Source organism: Microtus ochrogaster, unplaced genomic scaffold (assembly GCF_000317375.1).
Source record: "Microtus ochrogaster isolate Prairie Vole_2 unplaced genomic scaffold, MicOch1.0 UNK61, whole genome shotgun sequence".
NCBI lineage: Eukaryota > Metazoa > Chordata > Mammalia > Rodentia > Cricetidae > Microtus > Microtus ochrogaster.
Genome location: NW_004949159.1, coordinates 2210242 through 2219108, shown reverse-complemented (window position 1 = coordinate 2219108; position 8867 = coordinate 2210242).

Genomic DNA, 8867 nt, shown 5'->3' with positions numbered 1-8867 from the left:
GAAAATGCCAAGGGATGTTGGGAGCTTTAGATAGAGTTTGAGAGATCTGAGAGGTGAACTCAGGACCATAGTCTGACTGAAGAGAGTCTGGAACTCCAAATCACGGAACAGTTTCCTGGAGAAGGATGTTACAAGCTGTCTGGGGCCTTCTTATTAGAAGCCAGAAATGCTTCTGTCCACCCTGATAATGTATCCACTGATACCAGGAGATAGTTCCCACGTCTGACTGTGGGCATGTGGGTAAAGTCAAGTTGTTAGTCAGACCCTGGGAGAGAGTCCCTGGCCTGGGTAGGAAAAGGGAGGCTATGCTACCTGGGATTAGGGACTGACATCTGATAGATTTTATAGGAGGCACAGATAGTTCTTAAGAAATGCAAGCCAGGAGTGGGCTGGAGGTGAGCCTTGACACAATGAGACAGAGTCTATTAGGACGAAGCAGCTGGTGTAAATAGGACAGAATCTGTCGAGTGTCAGGGGGTGGCTGTGAGGATGCGGATTGCAGTGGGTGGAGTCCCCGCAGTGGCTGAGGTGAATCTAGCCTTGGAGGGCAGAAGCTCTAGCTGCCTCATCAGCCCGGCTGTTTCCCCTAGAGATAATGGAGCTGTCTTCGGATGAGACCAGCAGTGAATAATCCCAGGAACCTTGGGGAGATGGGAGGCTTTTCGCAGAGCCACAACTGGGCCTGAGTTAGTTATGGCTCCTCCTTTTGTTGTTAAGTCGCCCACGCTCTTTCCAGATAGCAGCGTGGGACAGGATATGAAAAGCATATTTGGAGTCTGTGTAAGAACATTTAGGGATCATCCCTGTGTCAACTGAAAGGCACAGGTGAAAGCTATTAATTCAGCCTGTTGGTTAGTAGTATGGGTGGGGAGTACTGTGCCTCCTCCACCCCGGTATCTGATACCAGGGCAAAGCTTGCTTTTCGGGCCCCCTCATGTAAAAAGGAGCTGCCATCTGTGTACCAGGTACAAGTGGCCTGAGGCAGTGTGCCCTCCTGTATGTGTGAAGGATGGGGAAGTAGTTCCTTAAGGGCTTCAATGCAGGAATGAGATGGAGGAATAGTCAGTATTAGGTTGATGGAGGAGATTTGAAATATTGAGGGGTGGGCAGGATTGGAAAGTAAGTGTGGCATCTTCTACTAGGGCCACTTGGAGAGAAAGAACTCAGGAAGGAGATAAGGTTTGTAAGCCGTTATAGGGTTCAGAGATGGGACAGGTTAGGGTGGGAGAAGATAGTGGTGGGTGACCCAAGGGTTAGTTTTTTTGGTTCACGAATAAGGAGCTCAGCAGCTGCTAAAGCACATATGCAGGGTGCCCATCTGTAGGTGGTAAGGTCTAGTTTCGCTACAGGTGCACAGGAAAGCCCCAGCTGGTACCTAGAACATAGCACATATGCCCTAGAAAAGGGCATATCCTTTCTTTTCCCATACACAGAGGGAGAAAGGATGAGTTAGGTCTGGGAGATGAAGGGCTGAAGCCTGGAGCAGAGCTTGTTGCAGTTTTTGAAAGGGCTTAGTGAAAGCATTGAGAAGAGGTTCATGGAGGGGGCCCAGAGTTGCCTCATATAAGGGGAGGGCCAGGAGGGAAAAAGATCCAAGAAAGCAGGAAAATTGGACCTTTATCTGCATTACGGCGCCTAGAGGCCACAGCGTCAATTTAAGTGAAAACATCCCACTTGAAGGAGCTGGGATCCCCGAAAGGGGATGGTTGTGATGGTTGTTTTGGGGGTATACCAGTCCAAAGGTAAGCTTAGGGCTGCTACCGGAGCAAATGGAGATATTGGGAAAGAAGGGATTTTATTGCTCTATTGTCCATTTGAGGGACAAACAGGGGAGACCACCCCAGTTGAACTTGAGGATACCAACCTGTGAGTCTTTTTTTTTAATATTTATTATTTATTATGTATACAATATTCTGTCTGTGTGTATGCCTGCAGGCCAGAAGAGGGCACCAGTTCTCATTACAGATGGTTGTGAGCCACCATGTGGTTGCTGGGAATTGAACTCAGGTCCTTTGGAAGAGCAGGCAATGCTCTTAACCTCTGAGCCATCTCTCCAGCCCAACCTGTGAGTCGTACACAGGCAGGACCATTAGGTACCAGGAGGACTCTGCCAAAATCATGCTTCTGGATCAATATGCCCACCCTCTTGTCCTGGTGAAGCTGCTAGCCCGGAGAGGAGACCGTGCGGAGGCCAAAGTCACCCTTGGTCCCACTTTTGCTGCTGGGCAGAAGGTTAGGTGTGTTCCCTGTGCCCCAGACCTCCCCAGCCTGAAATGGGGCTTCTCATGGGCCATTCTCTCCCTGTGGAGAAGTCACACCCCTGTTAGGGCTCCTTTTATCCTCTGTGTGACCTAAGATGGTCAAAGTATATGCAGGCTGATGAATTATCCTGGATCAAGAAATACCAGGCTAGTTATAAGATAGACCAGTTATATTTTTCTTTATTATAAGGGGCAAACTCACGAAACAGGAACAAGAAGGCCAAGCTCTGCTGTGTAGTGTGAAAACCCAAAAGTCACACCCTGACTTGGTCCCACCCCTTAAAGACCATTGGCTGACAAAGATTCCCCATCACTTCCCCCTTTTGCCTAAATAAGAGTGATCCAAACCCAATTCAAAACTATATACAATAGAAACAGATATCAAGTATAAAATTACAACCAACAGAAATAATATTAAGCAAGCAATACATGCTAAATGTTTAATAATCATTTTATTTTAAAGATTCTAAGTCTTGCATCGGACATAACTGGTCATTGCTGTCAGGGAAGCTTCCTAAATCCATTTTGCTTTCTTTGAATTGAGTCTTTGGAGGGCTCTACCAAGAGCAGGAATGAAATCCCTATGCAAAAAATCTCCCAGATTGAGTTCTTCCCAATTTTGATAGCTAAGTCCCCTCTCTACCACCTATTCCTAGGAACAATAAAATTTCCTCTTAGTAGAAGGGACTGGAAGAGAGTGGACTATGTTCTTTCTGTCTAAAGTAATAGCTTTGTGAATTAGGGTAATGGTTAGTCCTAAGTAGGTGATCCGAGGAGTGGACATTTTGGCCTTGGGCGGTGAGACTCTATAGGCCCTGCAGGACAAGAAATTTAGAAGAGCAGAAGTATTAGTTTGGCTAATTTCTAAGGATGGACTGCAAAGTAAAATATCTACATACGGTATGAGTTTAGATTTGGAGAGACAGGGAGAGTAGGTCAGAAGCTGGGGTCTGGCCAAATAGATGTGGGATCTTCTGGAACCCCTGTGGTAGGACAGTCTGGGTGAGGGGTGTCAAGGTCGGTCCAGGTGATAGCATGAGGCTGAGAGGGATAGAGAAAAAGGCATCCTTGAGATCCACAACCGAGCAAGCGAGAGGTCCCCGAGGAGCTGGTGGAAAGAAGGGTGTAGGGATTAGGCACAATGGGATGAAGTGGGATGTGTGCAGAATTAATGACTCGGAGGTCTTGAACTAGGAGGTAGGTCCTGTTAGGTTCCTTAGCTACAAGTATAGGAGTGCTGAAAGGAGAAAAGGTGTGCAAAGTAGCTTTTTTCTTAGAAGGTCAGAGACGATAGGCACTGGCCCCTTCAGGCTCTGGAGTGGGAGTGAGTAGTGAGTGATGGACCACAAGGGGTCCTGGAAGTGGATGACAATGAAAGCTTAGCCCTAATATCAGGGAAGCTGTGGGGGAAAAATAGATCATAAGAAGTTGCCTGCCCTCTGGGTTTTCAGGGTCTAAGTTTAGTACACCATAAGAGGGTCTTTGTGAGGCATTCTAGACCCTGAGATGGATTTTCCTGTCTGTCTGAACTAGTTCCTGAAGTTTTTCATAGTTTACTGTGCTTGAGGGCAGCCTTATGGAGACCACCAGGAGGCAGGCTGTGAGCCAATCTCAAGCTAAAGTGCCCTTGGGGTATTATATTATAGTCCCAGTGGGGGTCACAACCTGGGACAACCTCTGCCCCATCTGGGTGAGCTGCATTAGGTGGATAAGCTTGGGCGCTAGCCTGCTCACAAAGTTGTCTGCATTCCTCAGGTAAGTAGGTTGTTAGTAAAATTGTGTGTGTGTGTGTGTGTGTGTGTGTGTGTGTCTAAAAACACCATGAAAGGTGAGACTACAAGATGGGGGGATATATTGGAATATATATATATATATATATATGAATTCTTTATGAAAGCAATCCTTTTCTATTTGAGAGTGTTCTGCTGGTGAGGAGGGGACATGAACTTTAGTCAGGCCATCCACACCAGCTACCTCTCACAAAGGGAGAACTGTAGCCCCACTGGCTTCTCTAGGGCAGGGGCCCATAGTGGCATGAGCAGATAACAGGGTGGGGGTGGGGGTGAAAAGAGGAGCCTGGTTGGCGGCAGGAATGGCTCAGTGTTGCTGGAGAGGGAGAAGAGGCTGGGGGACACAGAAGTTGGATGTTGAGGATCAAACAGTGGGGGTTCATTAGCAGGATCTGAAGGAGCGGGGGCTCCTCTGGTGCAGGTTTCATATCTATAAGGATATGAGACCGAGAAGATGAGCAGAGAGGATATTTAGCACTGAGACACAGAAATGCTTGAACATATGGTAACTCCTTCCATTTACCTGTCTGCTGGCCGTAGTCGGAAAGGTCCCGTAAAATGTCAAGATCTAAGGAGCCACAAGGCGACCAATCTGAGTTGTTAATTAGGGGATATTTGTGCCATTTCTTAGGACAGAGGCAAGTGAGTTTAGGGGCCTTGATAACAGGGCATTAAGTAGAAAGTTTTCTAAAAGGCATCCTAAAGGAGTAGAAGGTCTTATCCTTTTTGCCGGTTTGTTGCCCATGAGTAAGGCAGGATGAGTCGATGGCTTTTTACAAGCAAGGATAGTGATACTGGCTCAGGCTGTCAATTTCGATCGTCAACGAAATTACAGGGGCCAAGGGAAGGAAACCCCAAAGGCACAGAGACTGAAGCCATTAAGCTGAAAGAGGGCTGTAACCCTAAAGAAATGAAGCTGAAAGAAAAGGCTGCAGCCCAAAAGGTTCCATAGGTCCGAGAAGCAGAGGTAGTTAGTGAGGAGAGGTGCTAGGGCACTAGGTCTGAAAGCCTTGCTCATGGGAAGTGTCAGAGGTGATTGTTGGAGAAAGGGACCAGCAGTAGCCTTGAAGGCTGTGGTCAGGGGTGGGGTGCTGGGGGTGCCCTCCCACCTCCCAGCCCCTTCCCCAGTTCCCAAGGACACCAGAAAGGTGAGGGATACTCAACAGTCAGTCCCACAGGTTCAAGGAAACTTTTATGCCGACCAGGAGGAGGGGATCTTACCAATCCTAGTCAGTGCAGAGTATCCCAGCAGACGGGTAATTGGAAAGCCGGTTGGTTGGGGTCAGCGTCCCTGCGTGCCCTGGGCTGCCTGCTCACGGGTGGGAAGGGACACAGAGAGAGCCTGGCCGAGTCTCATGGCGGCACCAAATGTTGCTAGCCTGCAGCTGTGGCGGTGAAGAATGATTCATGTAGCTCAACAAACCCTCGTGCAAGTTTATTAGGAAAGGGCGGGAGTAAGAGGAAACATTGGTCAACTGAGATGGGATAGTAAAGGGGAGAACAGGCAAGCGGAGCTTACTTAAAAGGGAAAGCCTGCGCATGCGTTCAGAGCCTAAGTGACGATGCAACACGTGATGTAGTCATGCAATGACGTATGAAGTATGACGTATGACGAATGGTCACAGGGCCCCTGGGCTGGCTAGGTGCTTGCCTGAATGCTGGTTGGCTGCTGGGTGGTGGGGTCAGTATAATGCTGAGATCCTAACACATTCGATGTATTTTGAACATATCCATCGTCCCCTCCACTTCCTTCTCCTTTTTCCATCAAGTCCATTTTATGTTGCCCACTTAGTTTTGGCAGTAAGTCCTGCCTTGGTGTGTGATTGGTGTGCTAGGTGTTGGCATCATTAAAGAGAACTGATATTCCCCCCTCCCAGCAGCTGTCAAAGCCCAGGAGATCCTCAGTTAGTGCTGGGATTTTGTCCCCACAGCCCACCTCCATGCTGTGATTCTGCTTGGCCTGTGCCAGGTGGTCTCAGTCTGTCACAATCACTGTGACAGATTTAACCTGTTCTCTTGTGTCCTGATGCCAGCTCCCATCTGTGGCTCTTATGCTCTTTCCTCCCCTTCCCCCTCTTCCTCATGGTCCCTAAGCCTTGAGTATTCTGTTTTCTTGACTGTCACTCGGTTAGGATAAGGTAGAAATCTTAATTAATGTCGTTTTGATTTCATTTCTCTGGTAGCTAGTAAGTTGAATTTGTCTTTTCATACATTTATTGGCTATTTCTTTTCCCTGTTTTGAGAACTATTCGTTTCATTGGTCCATTTTATTGTTTGAATTCTTGTTTCTGTTGTGCCCAGATTACAACCCCCAGAGAGAGACCACCAGAGAGGCCCAGACTGTGATAAGCAAGGTTTATTAGCATAATACGAACTAGTTCAGAACTCCTGTCTCCAACACCCCTTTGCAGTGAGGTAGAGAGAGATGTTGTATCTCCTCTGCAGGGTTTGTCTTTTAAAGGTGTAACCACAAAGAGGCTTTTTGAAGCTGTTTTGGCATGGGTGCAAGGTTTTTTGCTGTGTTAGCTAGTTTTTTGTTCTTAGAGCAAGGCCACCTTGTTTCTGACTGAGTCAAGCCATCTTTATCAGCCTGTGCCAGTTGGCCGGGCATAATTTCTGGTGTGTGTGTGTGGGAAGGCCACTATCTTCCTTGGAAAACATTCTGCTAGGAAATTTCTTCTTGCCCCTTTGAGAACATGGGGTGAGGGTCTTACAGTTTCATTTTTTTTTATTTTAGTTCTTGTATGTTGGAGATAGTTGACACTGTAGATTTTGACACATAGGAAGGGCCTGGAGCCAAATGTGCCAACTTTCTTTGCTATTCTTAAGTTTTCAGTCAACACTGTGAAAGACCTGTTACCGGTGCTAAGTTGTTTAACAAGCTGGGCGGGTGGGTCTTTTATCTGGATGCAGTTACTGGCCATTTTAGCTAAAAATCTTTGGCACTTCCTTGTACTTCCTTTTCTTGCTGCCTCCTATCCCAGACTTCTTACCTGTACTGCAGAGCACACAACCGCCCGAGGTCTGATGTCACAAGGCCCTAACCTCATGGTTGCAGGTGTCTGACATGTTCTAGAGGGGAAGCTGAGCAGGCGGTTGATTCTCCTGTGGTGAGGAACTGTGGGGAGGGTAGAATGGTCCAGAACTCCAAGGTCTTGATTCAGTTACACTTGGCCAAAGGCAGAGGGCACCACTGGATTGGAACCTTATTCTTAGAGGGTTCACTGGCATGCTTTTCCAGATTCTAAAGTCCTGGGCTCTCCTCACCACATTGCTGGCATTGAATATGCCAGTGCAGGGAGAAGCTGTGTGCATTTGAAATTTCTGCTCCTAGTTGGGGAGACAATTTGATAAACTGCCCTACCCGGACCCTACTTTTCGGCTCTCCTTTGCCATCTCCAGGTCACATGATCCTTCCAGACAACATCTTGCCCCTTAATATGTGTAGCCGGCCCTCTAACCAACACCTGGAATTCACCTCCCAGAAAAAGAGAGCTGTCTCAGGTGGTTAGTGCCAGTCCATGTCCCAACTTCTCTGGTGTGTGGCCAGGGGAGAATTCTTTTTTTTTTTTTTTTTTTTTTAAGGTGGACCTGTGATGTGGTATTGCTTTTTTTTTAAATTTATTTATTTATTAAGGATTTCTGCCTCCTCCCCGCCACCGCCTCCCATTTCCCTCCCCCTCCCCCGATCAAGTCCCCCTCCCTCATCAGCTCTAAGAGCAATCAGGGTTCCCTGACCTGTGGGAAGCCCAAGGACCGCCCACCTCTATCCAGGTCTAGTAAGGTGAGCATCCAAACTGCCTAGGAGGAGAGAATTCTTTTACCAGCATTGGCATTGTGGCAGATAGTCATATCAGACATGAGTAGATTCATTTTTTAAGTCATATCAGGCATGAGTAGATTCATTTTTTAAAAGATATTTATCAAGGAAGATCTTAGCTACCTATCTCTCCTTAGGCTACTAAATGTTTTCTAAAGAGCTCCCAGTATCCCATTAATGCTGGAAGGAAGAAGGCCGACCATTTGGGGGGGGGGGCTCTTGCTCCTTGCCTCTATTGTGGAAGGATGCATTCCTTGGGCACAAGTCCTATGACATTTCTATAGTGCCCCTCAGGACACTGGGACTTTGAGAGATCTCAGTGGCACACCAAAGGTCTGGTTCATTTCTGGGGTGCCAGTGATGGGATGCGTCATGACAGCAGTCACTAGAATCCCCAGTTGGGCATGTCTGTTAAGAGAATAGTGCATTCTGTGCTGTAGAAGGGACGCTGATAGGCCTCCATTCTCTGTGGGTGTGGCTGTGGGACCTGTTCCAGGCTAGCTCTTTGCCTCCTGCAGATGGAGACAGGCTGCATGCTCTGTAATTTGTGCAATGTTGTCCCTGGAGGGGTGGCAAGCTTCTTCCCTTCCTATGAGTACCTATGCCAGGTACATGCTCACTGGGACAAGAATGGCCCGCTGGCACATTTGTCAAGGAAAAAGTGAATGCCTCTTAGCCTGTTTATGAGGACATTGATACCTGTTGCTCTTCCTAGTCTTGTGGACTTTGCATGGTCCAGATTCTTCCAGGTCCTAAACTACCAAGTCTAGGCTGGGACACTGGCCACAGGGATTTCCCAAAGCTTGATTATATGTTCCATCCTCAGGCTTCAAAACCCAGAAGGAAGCCGGGCGGTGGTGGCGCACGCCTTTAATCCCAGCACTCGGGAGGCAGAGGCAGGCGGATCTCTCTGAGTTCGAGACCAGCCTGGTCTACAAGAGCTAGTTCCAGGACAGGCTCCAAAACCACAGAGAAACCCTGACTCGAAAAACCAAA